This window comes from Balaenoptera musculus, chromosome 1 (genome assembly GCF_009873245.2).
Source record: "Balaenoptera musculus isolate JJ_BM4_2016_0621 chromosome 1, mBalMus1.pri.v3, whole genome shotgun sequence".
NCBI lineage: Eukaryota > Metazoa > Chordata > Mammalia > Artiodactyla > Balaenopteridae > Balaenoptera > Balaenoptera musculus.
The window spans coordinates 137,102,265-137,124,929 of NC_045785.1; the positions used below are offsets into that span (position 1 = coordinate 137,102,265).

Sequence of the window (22,665 nt, forward strand, 5' to 3'; positions counted from 1 at the left end):
CACAAAACAATGCCTAGAGCTGTCTGGAGAAAAACATTTGGCTGGAATCCTGCAATCACCAGAGCTACAGAATGTCCTGGACTATTGGGCCTCCCACCCACCACCCAGACTATTTTATTAACCAGCTTTACAATAGTTACACCTTCTCCATTTGATTCCAGTGCCACATCTTGACCTGCCTTGTACCTATTATCAGTAGGATCTGCTACAGGCCCTGGTGCGCAGGAACACTGAGTTCCTTTGTTTTCTCATTGTGGTTTGAATGCGTATCTCTCTACTTCTGGATCTATGTCAAGGTCCTCAAGTCCTTCACGGGACCAAGGGGTCTGGTTCTTGGGCATTTGTCTCCATGGGTTACCATGGAGACAGCTGGGGCTCTTACAGCAGGGGGCTCGTAGGTCTGCAGGCTCAGGGATGCTTCTCTGCCATTCTCGGGACCTGGAAGTTCTTTGCAGGCTGGAAGGGCACCACATCCTGGCACTGCAGCCACTTCCCTCTGGGGCCTTGACACGTCCCTGGGGCACTGCAGGGCCAGGTTGGGAGTGGTGGTTTGGAGCCCTCACCCCACCGGGCCAGGAGAACTCTGCAGAGGGGAGAAACCCCCTCTGTCTTTTGCTTCCCCTGGATACATGGCCTCTTCCCTCAAACCCAGGCCTCCCTCTTGTACTTTCACAATAGTCCTGGAGGCCCTTAAAACCCAGAATCTGATTTTAACAACTGAAAAACTTGTTTCCCTTTCTCGTAATCTTTAAATCTGCCCAGAAATTGAGGGGAAATGTTTGCATTCCATCCTTTAGGGGCAGCCAAGAAGTGGATTAAGAATAAAACAATTCAGTTTCTATATTCAAATATCCTATCTTGCTAGTCCTGTTGCCTGGAATCTCCTTTCTCATTTTTCACCTGCCAGCCTCCCACTTACCCTCAGCTCAGACGTCGCCTCGGATAGAAATTATCCGTATTCATGAGTCGCCCTTACTTCTCAATCCCTCTGCATTACTTTCCTCCGTGTGGCCAGCCCACACCTGGCTCATATCAAGTGTGTGCTAAACTGAACCGAATTCAGGGCAAGATGGTGGATCCTCAGGATCTGCCTGTTGACTGGTGGTTGCCCAGGGAAGAGGGGCTTAGATGAGAGGCACCAGAAGAGGTACAAGACTGGGGGACACCTACAGTTCTCAGAATAGGACAGTCAAAGGCAGAACAGGAAATGGAGGGCAGGGCCACGCCCCCTGGCTTCCCACCTCTATTTGCATCAGCTCTCCGAGAACGGGAGACGTTTCTAGCATCGGCCAGCAGGTGGCAGCCTTGCTCCTTAGATGAGGGACTCCTTTCCCCAGGATAAGCTAGGATGGCTTCTTGCTGTGGGAGATGGTCCCCGGGAGGCCTTCTCAAGGCCAGTCTCAGAGAGTGATTTGAGGCGCAGACAAGGCCAGGATGCCAGGTGCTCTACACGCAGTTGGATCTGTAACTCTTTGTGGATCCAATTTTTTCTAATTCCAAGACTTCTTAGATCTAGAGGTCTTGCATACTTGTTTTAAAAAAAAAAAAATGATGCACAGGTCTCACCCAGAACCACTGAATCAGAATCTCCTGGATGGTCCCTGGGAAGCCCCAGGTGATTTTGATGTAAGCAGGCCAAATGCTTATTTGCCTGATTTGATTCCATAGGCCAGCCTTTCAGACTCAAAGTTGACTTTATCGATTAAGAAAGCCTAGCACAGCTCAGCCTACAGCCCGCCGCTCTGCCAGAGGCACGAACTTCATTGGCGAAGGCTGAGCAGGTGTCTCCAGGAGATGGCTGCTGGGTGCCAGGCACAGCCTCGTGCTCCCACGGCATCCTCCTCTCTGCTTGTTCTTACACCAGCCCTGGCTCGGGCTGCAGCCAGAACACAGCCCATGCCCACCGCCGGCTGAGCTTTAACCCCACCGCAGGGCTTGCTGATGAGTCCGCAGAAGCAAACGGTTTAGTGAGCAGCTCCATCACCTCTCAGGCAGGCTCTATTTCCAGCAGCACCCCATGAAACTGAGGCCCATGGAGGGCGTCCTGGTGTTGATCGGGGGCCCAGGTTGGCAGGGCCGCCCATGCATGGAAGATCTGGGCTGGGTGACTGACTGTGGGTCTTCACAGCAGGGGACTACATTATCGCTGCTCTCTCTTCCTGCAGCCTCCCCCAGTCACTGCCCCCAGGTGGCCCTGGGCACAAAGCTGCCAACGTGGGGAAAGCCTGGAGGCGGGGAGCCCAGGTGCTGAGCAGCCAACCTGAAGGAGCTGGCCTGGTGGGGGTCCGCCCTGATGGCTCCCCACATAGCCATCCTCCACTTCCGGTCTCCATGCCGTGTCTACTCACTCCCTCTGCCTCTTCCTGGACTGGCCCCTGCCATCCAAATCCTATGTGTTTCAGAAAGTCACTTTCAGATGCCACTTGTGAGGCCCCTGTACTGTCTCCCCTGCGGTCGGTGCGGCATCTTCCTCCTCCACCTGCTGTAGCACATTCTCTGACGCTCCCTCATGGCGCCATGTGAGAGCGTCACTTCTGTATGTGCATCTTCCCGACTGCATCGGAAACAGGAGGTGGTGGTACCGTGTGACGTCTGCCCCCGGCCCCTAGTGCAGGGTCTGGGAAGGACCTGACAAGAGGAGGTGCACAGGAAGTGATAAAGAAATCCAGAAAAGAGGTGTGGTTGTTAACTCTTGCAAATGCGTAAGGATGCTGGAGAAGATGGCAATCTGGAGTCGACAAGGAAGGTTTCATCGTGGAGGTGGGAATGGATCTGGGCCCTGAAGGAGGGGTTAGGTGATTAGGTGAAAAGGTCACCAGCATGTTATCAGATCTTTCTTCTTAAGTCAATGCTGAAATGTTCAGGGTGGGAGGAAAGTGGCCCATGGTGGCCATGGACCAATCAACGATCAACAGGCCATCTTGTTGATGCTCCCGGTCAATCCCCAGTACAACTTTCTGGAGTGTGTGGAACTACCCAGGAGTGAGGAGTGCATGGAGAGCCGTGCCCTGGCTTCCTCCCTGGACCCAGCTCACACTTAGAAAGGAACATCAAACACAAAACCAGAGAGAGGGCTGGAGGCAGATATGCTGTCAGGGTGGACATGGCACCCCCAAACCCAGTCCTTGGGCTTATGGTGTGGCCATGCTTGACACCAGCCCAGCAAAGCCACATCCTAAAATCAAAGAGGGAACAGCCTGAGAGGTGGAATGCACGTCTTTGGGGAACACGTCTTTGGGGACTTCTGTGCTCTCAGGAACCTCCCCCACCTTCTTCCCTGACCCGGAGGTATGCGTTGTGAGACTTTGCGTGCTTCCCCTCTTCAGTGAAAAGTTTGGGGTCTTTGCTTAATGAGGGTCAGGGTGTTTGGAGGGGACAGCAGGCAGGATGGAGGGAGGGGGCCCACAGGATGGGTAAAACCTTGTTCTCCAGCTTTTTGGCTCCTCCCAGAATGTATCACCCATGCTCACCATCCTCCCTTCTGAGTTTGTCTAAGACAAAGAAAGGTTCCACCAGGGAGTCCCCCTGATGGCCACCCCGCGGACTCCTGAGAGTGGGTGTGGATGCTGTGGTCCAGGTGGGGAGCTGCAGGCCCATGACATGGTCAGCACCCCCCCTCCCCCTCCATGGCTCGCCCAGCCTCACCCCTGTTGTCTGGGACAGCACCCAAGGACAGAGCGTGCCTTGCGTTCCCCTAGGAGAACGCGCTCTTTCTCTACTATCTGATGGAGCTCTGGCCAAAAAGTGTACATCTCCCTGCCTTCCTTTCTTCCTCCTTGAGGGCCTCACTGTATCCTTTATCGGGCCACATTGCTGAGCTCAGAAAAACAGACAAGTTAGGTCCATGCGGGAGCAGGCTTCTCCCTTGTGGCATCCTGTAAATCTGGCCATCTGTGGCCGCCCCAGCTTTGAGCCCCAGGCTGGCCCTGGGCCACACCCCTCCTCCTCTGCTTCAGGCTGGCCTGCCGCCTCCCATGAGTCACTCAGGTAAAAAGGAGGGCAACCACAAGAGGAAAACAATCACCTTTGTTGCCCTAGGGGGAGGTCCCCGCCCAGGGCAGAGTAAAGCTGGAGCATTACTTGCTGTCCACAGAAGTCAGGGCTGTCCCTGGGGCAGCAGGAAGAGGCTGCACGGAGATGCTGGGACAGGGAAGCCAGCCTGGGGCATCCTGACTTGCCATTTCTGATGTCAGCATCTTCCTATGCCCTTTCATGGGGTCAGAACCAGGAAGGGCAGAGGTAATGAGATCAAAACGAAGCTGGGTGAATTTTATGGAAGATGAGTGTTGAACCCATTTTGCTGACCAGCGCTTATCGGTAAACAAGCTGCAGCTCTTCCCTCCTGGCTCATCCCAAACACACTCTCCCTTCTCTGCATCCATAGCTCTGATTTGGTTCTTCATTTTAAGACATGTGATTTGTCTATGGGTCTGTCCTCCCCACTGGGAAGTCCTGGGTTCCCTGTCTCTGACAGCGAGTGCAATGCTTGCCCCTCGTGGGCACTCAGTGGACATCTTTCAAGGTAATGAATGAACACTTAGGTTCCATATAGCCCCAGTGGCTCTGAGGACAGCAGCTGCTGAACTTGGGGTGCTGATTTGGGTGCTCCTCTGAAAGCGAGGGGAGGGATGCTGTGGCAGGAGGTTGCATCCTCTGAGTCGCTAACCTTGTAAGAACAGGGCCATCCTCAGGTGCGTAAACCAGCCTGGTTCTGTCTGCACATCTGTGCTGCCTCCTTCCCTTGACCATTCCTCCTGGGCAGCACGTCTGGGTCTCATTTAGTTTTGAACTCTAGCACAGAGCCTGGTCATCCCAGGCACCTAGCAAATGCCCATTAGATGAAGCGTGTTCTCCCCTGCATCTGTGCCCGGGGGCTGTAGACGCCCATCGTGGCTGTAAGGCAGCTGTTTGAGCAGCGTATTGACCCACCCCTTCCCTGCACATCCTGGGACAGGAGCCCCAGTGATGCGTCCTCTTCCTCCTCCCTTCCCCAACATCTGCCCCAGAGCCTACTGTGGCTCCCTGGGCCCCTGCAGGCCTGGCAAACCCCTAGCATAAAGAGACAGTATTTGTAAGATGCTCTGATGGGTAGAGGAAAGAGAACACGTTCTATTTGATAGAGGCTTGAGAAATTCTCAGAAGAAAAATGAGCTGGCTTCTCATATTTGACCCAAACTGCCCAGAATGTTGTATCCTCCCCTCCTCTCCCTCACTTTCCTTCACAAAGCCGCAGAGGACGGAGTATCAAGCCCATCATGCTAACCAAGGCCTTTTGGTCATTGAAGGACCTGGAGCACATGCCAGAAAAATACATCTCCTCCCCTCCTGCCAGGAGCCCAGATCCTCTCAGAGAAGCCTGCTGGCTCTGCAGATGCTGGATTCTGAACTTGCTTCTTACACTTGGTATCCTGAAACCCGCTGAAGAAGCAGGGACCACATCTGACTCAGGAATGGACTCGTGTAAGTAAAAGGAAATCTCGCAGGTCAGCCATAGCAGATGCTCATGGTTTCCTGCTCTAACTAGTCCTGAGTATTTGCTTAAATGAGCTCTGGGTGACATGCCTGAAACCTCAGACAACTGTCACACACACTCACACCTGCTCTAAGCCCTGTGCTCTCGGCTACACACACAGCACCTGTGGTGCAGACACACCTAATGAATGGGCCTTGTAGGCTCGGGGAGCAGAACATGGGCCTGCTGAGCATGAATCGTACCAAGAGAGTGGGGGGGCTTCCCTGGTGGCGCAGTGGTTGAGAATCTGCCTGCTAATGCAGGGAACACGGGTTCGAGCCCTGGTCTGGGAAGATCCCACATGCCGCGGAGCAACTAGGCCCGTGAGCCACAACTACTGAGCCTGCGCGTCTGGAGCCTGTGCTCCACAACAAGAGAGGCCGCGATAGTGAGAGGCCCGCGCACCGCGATGAAGAGTGGCCCCCGCTTGCCGCAACTGGAGAAAGCCCTCGCACAGAAACGAAGACCCAACACAGCCAAAACTAAATAAATAAATAAATAAATAAATAAATAAATAAAATTAAAAAAAAAAAAAGAGTGGGGACCCTGAGAACTGTAACAGCCCACGAGACAGATGGTGGCCTGAGTAGGGACAAAATCACCCATAGGGTCAGATCCCAAATGATGTGGGAACATGGAATGCATGAAAACCCCAAGTGGAGGCCAAAAGCCCAGCTGGATCCCCATCTTGTCTGTCTAGGCAAGAAGCCCAATGTCCAGTCCATTATCCCAGTAGCAAGCAGCAGAAGTAACAATAATTACCAAAACCAAAACCAAACCAAACCAGGGACCTCCCTGGCGGTCCAGTGGTTAAGACTTTGTGTTACCATTGCAGGGGGCACGGGTTCGATCCCTGGTTAGGGAACGAAGATTCTGCATGTGGCGCGGTGCAACCAGAAAAAAAAAAAAAGCTTGAGGCTTCCCTGGTGGTGCAGTGGTTAAGAATCTGCCTGCCAATGCAAGGAACGTGGGTTCGAGCCCTGGTCTGGGAAGATCCCACATGCCACGGAGCAACTAAGCCCGTGCGCCACAACTACTGAGCCTGCGCTCTAGAGCCTGCGAGCCACAACTACTGAAGCCCGTGCGCCTAGAGCCCGTGCTCCGCAACAAGAGAAGCCACCGCAATGAGAAGCCCGTGCACCGCAATGAAGAGTAACCCCCGCTCGCTGCAGCTAGAGAAAGCCTGCGCCCAGCAACGAAGACCCAACGCAGCCATAAATAAATAAATAAATAAATAAATAATTTATTAAAAAAAAAAAAGCTTCATTCCTGATAGATGGTCCAAGAGAGAAAGGAAAGGAAGCATCAGAAGGCATGTTGAATGCTAAAAAAGGCTTTCTATCATTTGAACATAAGCAAACCCAAACCAAACCTTGTCAGTTTCCATGTTGGTTTGACGGGGGAGCGCTCAGAGTTAGTTGGGGGAAGAGCAGCTTTCCGGGCAGTCGAGTAGGCAAGAGCCTGCTCTGCCCGGGGCGATGTATCCCCCTGGCCATCTGCTATGCCCTTGTGCTCCAGTCTGCTCAGGGATAATAAGGTTTTTGTTCTCGAAGACTGGAACGTGTAGTAGCCCAAATGCGATGACTTCTGTGGACATCAGCCCTCCAAGTGACATTAGTGCGGTAGAGTGTTCCCTGCTCAAAGCCCCCTCCCTGTCCCACAGTATCCCATCTCCCTGGAATTCAATCCTGGATTCACACTCAGCTAACTCATTTAAGTGCCACTAAATGATGGGAATGGTAATAGGCCTTTTCATGTTAGGCCTCATAACAACCCTACAAGGGGCATATTTTCCTTTTATAAATCCAGAAATTGAAACTGATTGCTTCCGCCACTTGCCTAAGATCACAAAGCTAAGTGGTCTTCCGATTCCTAATTCAGTGTTTTGCTACCACACAAAAGCTGCCGCCTTCTTGTTTGAACCTGGAATGGTGCCATTTGCCCTCTCTAAGTCCCTCAGCAGGGAGACAAGGCAGGAAGAGGCAGGGCAAGGTATAGTCAGAGCCTTGGCATGGACCCTTTCCTCCACGTGCCCTCCTCCTCCTCCCGTGGAAACTGACTGCCGTGTTCCCTGGAGGTCTCCCATGGTGGTCAAGAACATGAACTCAGGAGCCAGACTGCCTGGGTTTAAATCCCATGCACTGCCACGACTACCCGTGTGACATCAGAAAAGATATGTCCCCTCTCTGGACCTCAGTTCCCTCATCTACAAAGTGGGATTATACTAGCACCACCTCATAGCGTTTGTTTTAAGATGAACTGAGTTGATTTGTGTAAAGTATGTAGAACAGTGGTTAGCACTTAGTAAATGTTCCGTGTCTATTATTGTTGTTAATAACAGTTACTTTCGATACTTCATATTACTTCCAAACAGGGCAAATTGGTTGCCTTATTCCCCTTTTATGTGGAAAACAAAATACAAACAACTGAAGCTAAACAACCAATAGGTGCTCTAAACACAGGGTCCCAGGCTGCACCTCTTGCTGAGCTGAGCTCTCTGAAGCTCCCCCTGGGAGGCTTCTTATGCCCAAGAGGTACCAGAGCACCTGGACTGGGCCTTCTAGGAATTCATGTGTTTCTCTGGCTAAGGAATGAAGCCTGGTTTCACGTTCTCCCTACCGCCAGCTCTGGGCTCACTCACCCGCCTGTCCTGGGGATGTGCCGGCTGTTGCTGCAGCATAAAGCCTGCACGAAGAGCACATTAAACCCCTTGGGGGTCGGGGCCGCCAGCAGCTTCTTGCTGCCTTGCACGGAGGATGGACAAGTGCCTGCTTCTTGGCCTTGGCCTGGCCCTGAGGGCCCAGTGCAAAGTTCCTTACACGGCCTGGAGCTTATTCCAGGCTTCCTAACAGGAAGAACCAAACGCTGGCGCCTCTCTGAGTCCTCACGTTCTTCTTATTCTCCTCTTTCTTTTAATGGGATCCAGGTGGGCCCTTACTCAAACCAACTGCTTAGAGAGCTGCCTCCACCTTTCATTTCTTTTGACAGTTTTCTTTCCCAGAAGGTAGGATGGGGAACATGACGAGGGAAACTGTGACGTGGACCTCACTGAGATGGAGAAGAATTGCTTGTGAAACGGCAGCAATGGGGTTATGGGGGGAATGTACCCATTTCCCCGTGAAGCTTGTGAAGCCTGAGGAGAGAAACCCATGCTACAGGCTCAATGCATTTTTCCAGACTGTAGGGAGAAAATTTCAATAGACTCATGGAGAAACACAGATATGATTTGTTTTAGTTAAGATGATCCTAGCTATTGTAATATACAAATTCTCAAATCTCAGTGACTTAACATGATACAAGTTTATTTTGTACTCCCACAAAATCTGATGGGGAAAGGGCTCACTCAGGCACCCAGGCTGGCAGAGACACTGCCCATTTAACATGTGGCTTCTGAAGTGAGCTGGATTGGAGATATCCAGCTGCAGATGGGGAAGAGGGCCATGGAGAGCCAGGGAGGAGGCCTTTTTGGATCAGCCCTGCAAGTGGTATTTATCATGTCTGCCTTCATGACATTGGCCGGAACTCAACCACTGGGTTCCCTGTCTGAAGCGGGGCTGAGAAATGTAGTCCATGCTGGAGAGCCCCTCCCAGCACCAACTCCACACTGTGGACAGAGAACATGACTCTGGTGGGATCAGAATGGGAATTCTAGAATGAGAGTCTACCATTAAGATCTCAGCTACTCCTGAGATGGAAGGAGAGAGGGAGGGATCTAAAAGGGCCATCTTAATAAACATGGGGCAGTAAATAAAAAGGCAGAATTGCCTACCCAGGAAACTCTCAGATGAGCTCAGTGTTAAGAAAGAACATGTATAAAAGTGGCTGTTGACCAATAACAACATAAACTATAAAAGACTGGTATGGCACTGTAAGAGTCATGTCAGGAATGCAAGCTATCTGAAAAATGTTAACACAGATTTTTAAAGCTTTTTAAAGCATTGTTTGAGCAGACAAACACAGGAGACTTAGCTCTGTCCCTAGTGGTGGGTGATCCGGGTGTTACTGAGGGTCAGAAAAACATTCTTACCCATCTATTTTGCTTCCAACTTCTTTGTCAAAGTGAATGATTTCAAAACCAAAAAGAGCAGAAGACACTGACATCCTCGAAGAATGAAGAGTGTGCAAGAGTGAAACTTACTCCTCAAGTTAACTGACATATCCTGGCTTGAGTATATTACATTCCAAAATTCTGAAAAAATTTCAAGAAGGGATTGCTGTAGCTTCAGAAGAATAGTTAAGAGCACACACCCTGGAACTAGACTGCCTGGGTTTGAATCTTGGCTCTGTCACTTGCTAGCTGTTTGACCTTGGGGAAGTTACCTAATCAATCTGTCTTAGTTTTTCCACCTGTTAAATGGGTAAAACAATAATACCTACTTCATAGGATTGTTGAAGGATGAAAGGATAAGATTCTATTTATTTTTAGCACTCAGCCTGGCACCTATTCAGTGCTCAAAAACTGTTAGCTGCTCCTGCTATTACTACAGTATATGGCTGATTTGATACGAAACATCGGCTAGGAAACACCATGGCAATCAGAGAAAAGTTTAGAAGACAGAGATAAACAAATACATTCCAATTTTGAAAAGAAAAGAAATGAATTTTCTCAGTGCCAGGCAAAATTTCTGACTGTACTGTTATTCAATAATTATTATTACATACCTACTATGTGTTGGGCCCTGGAAATACAGCAGTGAACAAAATAAACAGAAATCCATGCCCTCTTCAGTGTAGTAGGTCTAGTAGGAGAGACATATAATTTTTAAAAATAAGTAAATATACAACATGTTGGTTGCTGATATGTGGTGTGGAGAGAAACAAAGTGGGGCAAGAAGATACAGGGTGTTAGAGGGAGAGGGTTTCAATATTAAAGAGGAGAGTCAGGAAAGGTCTTGGACACAAGAAGACCTTTTAGTAAAACCTGAAGATGTGTCACCCTCTAGAGATGGAACGGCAAGTGCAGAGGGCCCACGAGGGTGTCCTGTGTGGTTGCAGTGGAGGGACTTGTGGGGAGAATGGTAGAGGATGGGGTCAGAGAGACAACAGGAGGTCAGACCGGGCAAGGCTTTGCAGGCCCTTGTGAGGACCATGGATGGTCCTTAGAGAGAGGACAGTCATTGACCTGGGGAGTGATATGCTCTGATTTACATTTTAAAAGTTCACTCTATGGTGTAACGGACTGAATGGAGGCTTCGGTGGAAGCAGGGAGGCCTGTTACGAGGTTCTTGTAATAAACTGTGCAGTGATGATGGCTTGAATCAGACTGGTAGCCAAAGGAGGTGCTGAGATGTGGTCTAAGAAGTAGTCAAATTCTAGACAGAAACAACTGGATTTTGTTAATAGACTGAATGAGGATGAGAGAAAAAGAGAGGTTAATGTCAAGGATCTGGGCCTGATCAGCTGGAATGATGGAGGGGCATTAAGTGAAATGGGACGACTATAGGAGGACCTGGCTTAGGGGGCGGGAGGAGACGAGGAGCTTCTTCTTGGATAGGTTACAGTTGAGATGCTTACTTGGCATCCCAGAAGAGACATGTGGCAGCTAGTCGGATTCCTGAGTCTGGAGATGAGGGAGGAGGCCAAGGTTGGAGAGGTACATCCATTCTCATGGATGTACCGCTCCCTGGTGGCACAGTGGTTAAGAATCTGCCTGTCAATGCAGGGGAGATGGGTTTAAACCCTGGTCCAGGAAGATCCCACATGCTGCAGAGCAACTAAGCCTGTGCGCCACAACAACTGAGCCTGCGCTCTAGAGCCCGCGAACCACAACTACTGAGCCCGCGTGCCACAACTACTGAAGCCCGCACGCCTACAGCCTGTGCTCTGCAGCAGGAGAAGCCACCGCAATGAGAAGTCCATACACCACAACAAAGAGTAGACCCCGCTCACCGCAACCAGAGAAAAACCCACGCGTAGCAACGAAGACCCAACGCAGCCAAAAAAAAATAAATAAAATAAATAAATTTATTTTTTTAAAAAACCCCCAAAACAAGAGACTAAAACCTAGAAAAGAGAGGAAGTGCTAAGGACTGAGCTGGAGCACATCTCAGTGTTGAATGTTGCGAAGAGGAGGGGGCAGCAGCACAGGGAGACCCAAAAGGAGCAGCCTGGGAGGTTGGAGCACAACCAGGAGAGGGTAGTATCTTGAAGGCCAGTGAAGGCAAGGTTTTCAGGAGGGAGGGATTGACCGTGTCAACAACTGCCAAGCGGTCAAGTAAGATGAGGACTGAAAAATGACCATTGGAACAGCTGGCTAAAAGGATTGTCAGTGGACCCTTGGAAGGAAAGTGGTGATAAATAGAACTCAAGATCGGTCCACCAAGAACAGGTTTTGCCAGATGACGCACATTCTTTTATTTAGAAAGTGTCTCTGGACAGCGCAATAGTTTGCCCAGATTTCAACATGGTGTTTGAAAAAAAGACTCTTCTGGTATTTTTGAACATGATGGCAAAACATGGGCTTGTGAAACAGCTTTATTACTTGAATCTATAAATGGCATGTTCTACCCTCTCTCTCCTTGGCCTGTTCAAAAATTCTATCACAGACTCCAACGAAAACATCATTGAAATGACAGTCCAGTGTGCAGACGTTGCAAAGCTAGGAAAGATAGAAATATATTGACAGAACACATAGGATCCCAAATAATTCTGTTGGATTAGATGAATGGGCAGAGTTAACAAAGTAACATATAACAAGAATGAATGGGAATTCCTGCATTTTGGTAGCAAGGACTGAATACCTCAGTATCAGATAAGGAACCAGTGTTAGGCCATAGTAAATGAGAAAGCAACCCCAGAATTTAATGTTGATAATAAGCTCCACATGAAGCAACATAGCGATATGTTACCAAAACCTACTGTCATCCTAGAAGGGTGGTATCTACAATAATTAGTTATCTTATGGCATCTCTGCTGGTCAATCCACACCTATAGTATTTTGTTCCATTCTGGCGTCATGCTTAAAGAGGGAAATTGACATAGCAGGGTGCATAGAGACGAGAAAAGCAGAACCCACGAAAACCACTACAGCTTCCCTGCCAGTTCTCCACACCGCTCCCAGGGTGGTTTCCCTTGAACACACATAGGATCACATCACTCATTTATTTAACATCTTCAGAGCTCTTTCTCCCATTACCTACAGAATAAAACCTAAGACTTTCCACACTCTAACCCTATCTCTGCAGCTGCATTCCCTCTATTCTTTCAGTGGGCTTGATGCTCTCGCCGCCTGTCCCCCTAAGCTGACCAAGCTGGTTCTCACTTCCTGCTTTCTCTCATTTCATGCCCTCCTGCAGGCTCCTAAAGCACCTATTTTTTTTCCCTGTGTTCTTGCCTTAACTCACTATGTCATTGTTGCCTTTTTTCCTACCGATATCCCAAACTAGACTGTAAGCTACCTCAGGGCAATGTTTCTTTCTTCACTCTTATTTTCTTACTTAGAGCAGATCTTGCCACAAAGCAGGTATTCAGTAAATATGAGGTAAATGAATGAAAGGGGAAATAAATGAATCAGTGCTGGTTCCTCTGACTAGAATGCCCTCCTTTTCCATTTGTCCATCTGGGAAACCTCATTCATTGTCTAAAGCAGCCAGCTCAGGCAGCAGTCATCCTGAGAATCCTTCCTGCTGCTTCAGGCGCTCACTTCCTGTAGCACTTGCCACGTGGCACCACAGAGCACTCAGGGCATGTACTTATGTGCCTACCCGGTCACTCTATCTTGTTCCTCTTCATATGCTCAGGACAGTGGCTGGCCACATACCTGTGTCTTATGTCATATCTTAGGAGGAATGACTATAGCAACTGAGATTGTAGAGCACAGAGAAAGGAGAAATAGGATTTTTTAAATCAGGAGGTTTAAAAAAATAGATGGCCGTTTGGCCTTGGTGTTGCAGGGGTAACTCTCATCTATGAGGGGTGAAGTGGAGAGCTCTCCAGTCTCTTCCAACTCTGGGACTCTGTGACTCTTGAGCTCTGGAATTCAACAGAGTTGTCCTATCACTGAATTGATAGTCTTGCTTCAGGCTAAGTGGCCCCAGGAAAGGGCTTGGCAGAAGTATGGCCCCCTTTGCAGCAGGTAGATTGTGGTATGAGAATAAGTGAGACGGTCACCGTCTGGGGCAGCAGAGAGGTCAAGGGAGAAGTTTCTAATCTCTCCCTGGCTTTATGGGAAGACAGCTTCCCCGGTCCCACAGGGTTTGGGGCTGATGGAGCAGCTCGTTACAGCCTGCTCCAGCAGGCTCACTCCAAAGCCAGTCTGATTCAGGGAGCTCTGGTCTGCACCGCAGACCTTTGTCTCCCTGCATTTGGGGTGTGGAGACACAACCTTGTGCCAATGCCCCAGTTCATTCGGGCTCAGGGCAGGTCTGAATTCTCACGGAGATCTAGCGGGAGATCATCAGTGTGGGAAGAGAAAGGTCACGGCAAGACTGAATGTCCCTGTGACCCTCAGCTGCAGGGCCACTTTGGCCCTGGGATATGGGTGGAGGGAGGAGTGGGAGGTCAGAGGGGATATATCCACAGAACCTCTCTGCCAGCATTCTTTAGTCACGAGATGAGATTTCCAGGAAATCTGTGGGTCAGCATAGCAAGAGCCTGGCCTCAGCTTTCAGGCCATTAATAAAGGTTCAGAGGACATGGTACCTTGTCCTCAAAGGCTTGGCTTCCTGGAAAGGACATGCAGAAGACTGTTCCCTCTGTATTGAGCCTGCTTGGGTCTGCCAGGTGTCTACAGGTCTGCACTCTGAGTGTGGGATAAGAACCAGGCTGGCCGACAGGGAGCATTTCTAGGTTTGTTTCCTAAGAATAGAAGTGATAAGATAATAGCACTCAGGTTTTCTGTTCCATTCATCTTATCAAAGGGACAATGTAAGTGCGGCTCTCACGTTTACAACCACCTGAGATGACATTTGATGGTTTCAGTGTCCCTCTGAAATGTTCCCCTTGCTTGACTCTCCCTACCTGTTCTCCTACCACCCCATCCCTAAACACCACACCACCTCCCTTCAATCCCATCACCAGAATCTCAGAAAACAATTCAACTCACAATAAACTAGTAAAACTCTTAAGCTGAGTTCCCTTCTTTGTCTTTGCAGTGAATTGGGGGGTCCTAGTGGCCCCTAAAACTTGCATCAGTAACTTGCTTCTGCCCTGTCACACTCAGCAGCAGGTCCTGGCTCACTCGGACAAGGACTGGCATGACCCCACTGTGGACCCTGGGCTGGAACTGGTCTGTGTGAAGGCGGAGAATGGTGCCCTCCTCTCTCAATTCTGGGAGGCTGCTATTCTAGGGAGAAATACAGATCTGGTAGACTATTTTGAAAAGCAGTTAAAAACAATTTGTAACTGTAAGCACCTACCCAGAGAGTTGCTTGGATCTTTACAAAAACAACATCTGGGACTTCCCTGGTGGTCCAGTGGTTAAGAATCTGCCTTTCAATGCAGGGGACACAGGTTCAATCCCTGGTCAGGGAACTAAGATCCCACATGCCAGGGGCAACTGAGCCCGTGTGCCACAACTACTGAGCCCACATGCCACATCGAAAGATCCTGCGTGCCGCAACTAAGACCCAACACAGCCAAATAAATTAATTAATTAATTTAAAAATAAATAAATAAATAAAACATCATTAAAAAAAAATGTTGATTGTAGCTCAGTGCCTGTCACACAGGATCCATTCAATCAACATTTGGCAGATGTCCTTTGAATCTGTTCTATTGACAATAATTTAATGAACAACAAGCATTAGTTCTGGATACTGAGGGAGAAATAGAGAACAATGTCAAGTCCCAGTCCTCCGCTGTCCTACAATCCTGTGGTGGAAGAAAGACATGTATTTGAAGAGTAAAATCCCACTGCAAGGCAATCTATGACTAGGGCACATCTGTGCATTGCGGTCCTGCTGGCTATAAGAGCTGAGGGATGTTTTGCTTGGCTCAGCTCTCCAAGTTGGCTGGGTCCTACCCAATGTGCCCCGGGACCATCTACAGCAACTATGCAGGGCCATGACTTCATCCTGTGGAAGGAGATGACCACATCCTCCTCTCTCTGGATGTTAAGGTCCAATTCTTCCAGCTCTAATTTGGCTGGAAACATTGTACAAACATCAGAGATGATGTCATAGGGGAGGATTACAGAGGATATGTTCGTGTTACATTATTTAATTTTGTCAGTGAACATGATAAAGGTAATGGGTTGGAATTGCTATAATGAGCGTTTTTGATGCTTTGCCACGGGAAATTGTTAAGGAAGGAAGCTTGCCAAGGGTCATGAAGAGGAATCCAAAGCAAAATCAAGACTAGAAAGTTCTCCCCTTTCAGATCTTTCTGCTGCCTCTGTACCAGTTCATTCTGGAAATCATAGCATGACCAGACCAGCAGGCAAGCCTCGTCCCTGAGTGAATCTCTTACCTGCTCCAGACAGATGGGACATCATACCTTCAGCTTCCCACTCATGAGCAGACTGGCAGTGTGTGCCCTTCTTAGCTGACCTCTGCACGGTCAGTCTACCACCTGTCGATTGTGTTCTCTCTTCCCTCTAGTTCTGGGCTTCCTGGAAGAAGATACTCATACAAGTATCTGTGGTGTTACTCTGATAGTTTCTGCTGTTTTGCAAGATGGCACTGTTCTGGCCTTTAGTTAATTTCTTTGGTTCTTGACACAATTTATACATTTATGTAGATGACCAATCTCCCCAACCATATCCCTGGGTTCCCCTTTTCCCTGGCCCATCTTGACCATGTTCAGGTGGGGTCTTTGTGCTTGCAAGTCATCTATGACAGCCTCCTATGCCACCCTCTTCTTCACACCTTGCCCTCCTGCCAGACTTCTGCAGACCTGAAATGGAGGAATTGGTGGTTATTCTGGCCTGCAAATTCTCCAGCTGTTTTTCCTCTCTTTTTAAAGGCTGGTCACCCTGCGATGCCCATGTGTTTATAGGTGTGTGGCCCACTTGGGACCTGGTTTTGAGCCACATCTCTCTCCTGTCCTTATAACTCCATGGGGTGAGGGGTACAGTCTCTCTGGTTGTGCTCTCCTGTACCCAGCACAGCACAGGGATACTCTAGGTCCTCAATAACTATTTGCTGAGTTAATTGATCAATAACTTAGTCTTCAGAGATTCTCACTTCTACCAGCAGAATGCCTCTTGCCTAATTCCACAGGTCCAAGAAAGTGAAGTCCAGATGTCCCCTCCTGACCCTCTCCCCCTGTCCACCACCTCCTTCCCAGTTCCATAAGGAATTTCAGTCTGATCCCCCTTGCAGAACAAATCTATGCTAAAGGCAGAATTTTCTTTGAGGTCACAAGAAAGAATTTCAACATCAGCTGAAAATAAGCCTCCCAGGTCCTTTGTGATTTCAGTATTTGGCCCTTTGAACTTGTTGCTCGCCTTCAGGCCTGGAAATCTCACTCTTTGATCTCTTTCCAAGACTGGTATTTTTCAGGTGAATTGGTTGGGGGTAGAGGGCAGATATGGGAGGGTGGGATGTGGCTTGAAGGAAGGTAAGGGATATTTTATTTATAAATGGTCTTTGGCACCACTTTGATTTTCAGGTGTGTTTGATTTCTCATCTGATAGACCTTCAGTGTTGTTCCCAAGTGTCATTAGCCTTTTCCCCAGTTGCAAACATGTCAGATGGCTGTGCCTAACAAGCTGAGGCATGAGATCGGGTGGAGGCAGACACACAGTCCAGCGGGTGCAGGCCGAGGGAGGGCTGCCAGAGCAGGAGCAGGTGAACAGAGGAGCAGCTAGCCGTTCCCGGCAGCCCACAGCCCGCTGCGCCCACCCCCCAGCCCTGTCCCCCCAACGCATCGCAATCTCCTTGCAGACAAGGCTTCCACTACAGGCCTCTTGCTTCTCTGATGCACAAAGAATGTCTGGCTTGATAACCATTTATTCAGTGATTATAGGATTAACTGCAACCTGCAACAAAGGTAAGCCTTTAAACAAAGGTTTTGCTTTGGTTTTTTGGAAGGGAAAAGAAAATATAGAACAAACAAACCTATTATCCATTAATGGGCACTTTCAACTTAGGACTCCAGCAATTTAGTTATCAGCGAGGATGTCCTCATGCAAGGAGGTAATCAAGTCCAGGCTGCAGTGCCCACATCCCTCCTTTTCTTCACAGGCTCAACCTTTGATTGCAGTTGCCATGGCAAGAAAATTGTTGCAAGAGAACGAGAGAATGACGGCGCCTGTACTTGGGAAGTGAGATGTTTATGAACATTCACATTTTCCTCTTTTTCTCTTTTCTCTGCTAGAAAATAAGAAGGAACGGGGGACGGGAAGCAATCTCATGTTCTCTATTATGTGCCAGGCATGAGGCTAGGTGCTTAACATATATATCGTATGAAATATGTATGTACGTGTGTGTATAAAGCCCTTTTTATCGTGAACTACAACTCACCTACCAAAGAGCACACAAAACAAAGATGTTCAGCTAATTGTATGTGCAAAACTGTTTGTAGAAATGTGTTCTTCCTTGAAAGAGGATTTACATTTGCTTCTGCCAGGCAGTTGGGATGGTTCTAATCCGAAACACCTGGGAGGATTTGTCTAATTCTAATTCTTCCTTACTTCTTCAGCATCTCAACTCAAAGTAAGAGGGATTCACCATTGACCCTTTTCACCCCTGGACTGCAATCCATTCCCTTAGTTTAGCCTCTTAGCTTCTCTCCAACCCCTCAGGATTTACCAAATACTCTCAAGCTAAAGCAGTCCTGTCTACCAGTTTACTGCTCTGGGCCTCTATACTGGCCTGGTAATTCTTCACGCTCTTGTTAGCACTCACTTTTTTTTTTTTTTTTTTTTAAGCTTTTCTGATTATCATCAATAGGAAAATTGGTCTGAAATATCTAGTTTGCCATTTTCAAACTTGGGTAGGCTAACGAACTCACTAAGGTCATACATCTTGAATAGCTTAGATAAGGCTGGCTACAGAACTTGTTTCTTTTGTTTTACACTAAGCTATCCTTTACTCTAACTGAAAAAGAAAGAAAAAAAAAGAAAAACACCAGAGCATTTCAAATTGAACCAGAGTTTTACATTGCCAGCTACAGAAGTCAAAATAATCTCTTAATATTTAACTATGAATCTCTTAAGTATGTTCTCTAAATCTTGTTCATCTTTGTATTCTCAGCCCCTAGCAGAGGAATTTCAGATAGTATTTGTTGAGTAAAACAAGGAATAGGTAAAGGGGTGAAATATACAATTGCTAATGAAGGTACTTTCTACATGGACCACTAGACTCCTCAACCTAAGGAACCCCCATCCAGTATATCACAGAATATCCTCTCTGTCCAAGTTTCCTTTTCAAGATAAAGTCTTTAAATGGTATGAGTGGAAAAGACTTGTAAGTTCAAACTTTTTTCTTAAATATTTATTTATTCGGTTAAACCGGGTCTTCGTTGCAACACGCGGGCTCCTTAGTTACGACAGGAGAGTTCCTTATTTGTGACATGTGAACTCCCAGTTGTTGGATACACGTGGGACCATACTCCTACCAAGGAATCAAACATCGAGAACACCGAGTCTCACAAACTGGGCTAGCAGGAAAATTCGTCGTTAGATCTATTTTTATCACAGGAATATCAGCCTTGTTTATTCCCACAAGCCTTCAAAGAATTGAAGCAACTGTCATGCTCCTTCCTCCCCATGTCAATCTTTAGTAAAAGATAAAAGATTCATTCGATTATGAGGAGAAGCACTAGTATAGATTCCTCTCCCCTTTTTAATTGCTTCTCCTTCACTTTGTTTACTGCCCCAATTGGTGCCACTGCTTTTCCCACTTGCCTATACTAGTATCCTACTGGTCATCCCTTATTTCATCCTACCCCAAATCACCAACTTTGATGAGTTTTTAACCTAAATATTTCTCATATTTGTCCTTCTCCTGGACGTCTCCACTCTTTTTTTTTAACTTTTAATTTTTTATTTTATTTATTTATTTATGGCTGTGTTGGGTCTTCGTTTCTGTGCGAGGGTTTTCTCCAGTTGTGGCAAGCGGGGGCCACTCTTCATCACGGTGCGTGGGCCTCTCATTATCGCGGCCTCTCTTGTTGCGGAGCACAGGCTCCAGACGCGCAGGCTCAGTAGTTGTGGCTCACGGGCCCAGTTGCTCCACGGCATGTGGGATCTTCCCAGACCAGGGCTCGAACCCGTGTCCCCTGCATTGGCAGGCAGATTCTCAACCACCGCGCCACCAGGGAAGCCCCGTCTCCACTCTTACTGCTTTAATGTGGGCTCTTTTCAATGCCCACTTGGAGTGCAGCACTGGCTTCCTAATTGGTCTCACCTCCATTCTCTCTGGACCATCCTCCACAGAGTGATCAAACACAGCACTGAATTCTTTAAAGCTCTCAGTGCTTTCCTATCACCTGAAGACAATGTCAGCTCCTTTCCAGTTTGTAAAACTCTTCATAACCTGGCCCCTGCCTACCTCTCAAGCCTCATGTTCCCTTTTTTGAAGTTCATGTTCTAAAATTACCAAATATACTATGCTTCCAAACATTTGTGTTATTCCTTCTGCATGAATTTCTCTTCCTTCCCTCACTTCTTCACCCGCTTAATTTGTGCTCCTTTTTTAAGAATCAGCTTCCCCAGGCTAGTCCAAGTGATGTTTCAGTGTGCTCCCAAAGTAGACCTCAATCATAAAACACAATCCATTATATTGAAAAGGTTTTATATTTATCACTTTCACTAATCTGTAATAAGCTTGAAGGTATTCTAGCTTAGTGGTGGCACTTAATAGGCCTTTAATAACCTCTAGGTGTTCGTTCTTCAGTTTGAAGAATTTAATTGAATAATAATTAAGATTAATCAGAATTAGAATGCATATTGTCCAAGTATCTTAGTCATTTCAATAGGTGGTTTATGTTGTTTCTTGAGTTTTATGTTTCTCTTATTTTTATCACTATTAATAAGCATTAATATTATATTATTGCTACCTTAAAGGTATATTATATTTGCTACCTTATTAATCTTTATTTTATTATCTGAAAAGTTGATTTTTTTACATAACTGGATGGGTGTATTGAGAGTGAGATCTCATTTTCTCTTTTTAGAGCCCTCACATATTTTGATGTTTTTTTTCATTCTCCTTCTTCATGGAAAGAGACTTGTGTTTTTTTTACTGTGCCCCACAGCATGGAGCTTTATTTGTTAATATGTTACCTTTATTAATACGTTACCTTCCTTCTAGTAGCATTGGGTCCTACACTGTTTTATGTCTTCATTCATTCCACGTGCTAACGAATTCCTTATATTTGTGTCCTGGAAGCCCCTGATTCCTCAGAGTAAAACCCTTCCTTCAGCAGAAATGAGAACTACACTTGCTGGTTATTCTAGTTGTAAGAGCAATATTTAGTCTTGTTCTCCTCACCCTGCCATCAATCCTGGGATCACTGTCAACCTTCTTGCCTTTGATGTAAAAATCCCAGCTTGCCTTGGCTTTCTGACTGACAGTAATGGTGGTGCCTGCTTCAATGCCTATCACAAGTGGTTTGAAAAAGCAAGAAGGATATGAAGGGAATGGATGCTTTTTACAACTGACTTGGCCTGTACTTGGTTTTATTGCTTTATTCCCTTACAACTTATAACGCTTGAAAGGCAGTACAAAAGTTTATTAGCCCAGTGTCTGACAGTTCAGAAACTAGTAACCTTCAGACTGATGTTCCCTCCATTGACTTACTCCGTGTGGCAGATTAAACTTTCCAAAAATGGCCACAGCTATATTTCTCATCCTACATGCTATTCCAGGACCTGTCAGTCCCCCATCAAGGAGTGAAGTCTATCTCCTCTCCCTTCAAACCTGGGTGGGTCCTGTGACACCCTGGATGAGTATAACATAATAGAAGTGACACTGAATAACTTCTGAGGTTAGGTTATAGAAGGCAGTCTACAGTTTGGGAACTTTGATTCGACCTGTGAGAAGTCCACTTACCCTGAAAGGCCATGTGGAGATATCACATGGAGACAGAGAGAGATGCCCAAAGAAGCCCAGCTCTTTCAGCCTCCAGTTTTGTGTCTTCCCACCTAAGTAACAGAGATGTGAGTAAGTGAGCCTTCAGAGGATTCCAGCTCCCATGCTGTGAGGGTGGATCAAATGTTTCCCTCCATATCTTTCCCAAATTGCAGACTTATGAGCAAAATAAATGTTGTTGTTCTAAGTCACGAGGTTTTAGAGTTGTTTGTCATGCAGGAATATATGGGCAGAACACTCCTCATCATCAGAGTTCAGACAGAGACTCTCATTTGATGCCTTTTCTGTAAAGGTGGAAATTTGAGATTCTAGATGTGTTCTTAGATGGCAGAATGGGATGATAAGTCAGAGGGCTTTAAACTCTTTGTGTTGAGGCTTCTGTGTGAAAATAACACTGGAGATACTTTTTCAGGGCGCTTTGGAGGCTGGGAGAAAGAAAGAGGAATTAAAGTGGACCAGAAGGAAGAGAAGCATATGACAGACAGGCTATTCCCGGTACCTCCACATCAGAGGACGAGAGACTACCATTTCTTTCTCTGTGTCATGTATTACAATCCCAATTCCCCAACAGTGTTCACTGCCCTAGAGAAGAACACAAGAGCCTTACTTTTCCTAGTGCATGATTCTTCCTACAGAGGAAGAAGACTTGCCTCTTTCTTTTCATTTGCCACTTATATTTTTAGGGCATCTGACCTCAGGGATCAGGAGAAAGGTGGGTGACTGTCCATGGTGCTGGCTGAGGATTACCATGACTTTTGAATGCCTCTTGCTCCTGACATGCTTTGTTCCTTCACAGGAACTCACATCTATAGGCTCTGCGACTTACAATGACAAAGGCATCCTAGATCCTAAGATGATCAAGGATTTGTCACTAGGTTTCATATATTTAGTTTTAGGATGTGGTATAAAGACCAATCTAAAAAGGAAGACCACCATTTGTTCATTTCTTTACCTTAGTACCATACAGATGCCTCTGTGTAGGGGTGGGGGGTGGGAGGTGTAATATATGTACTCAACAGAACAAGGACTAAACAAGTTCTCCTAGAAGGGTTGAGGTATTTTACTCATTGACAATATAACATTCCTTATACTGGAATCTCAAGTAGGCTAATCAGAATTTTCTTCTGCATGTTTCATTGAATATCTTTGTTCACTGTTACTGGATGTGGACATAGG

General features: G+C 47.2%; 1 non-coding gene across 1 annotated transcript; it reads right to left on the bottom strand.

Annotated features, from left to right (window-relative positions):
• Positions 1-19,101: 19,101 nt before the first annotated feature.
• Positions 19,102-19,221, bottom strand: LOC118887537. Its single transcript, XR_005018022.1, has one exon. It is a non-coding gene; the product is annotated as a U5 spliceosomal RNA (small nuclear RNA).
• Between the last annotated feature and the right edge of the window lie 3,444 nt (positions 19,222-22,665).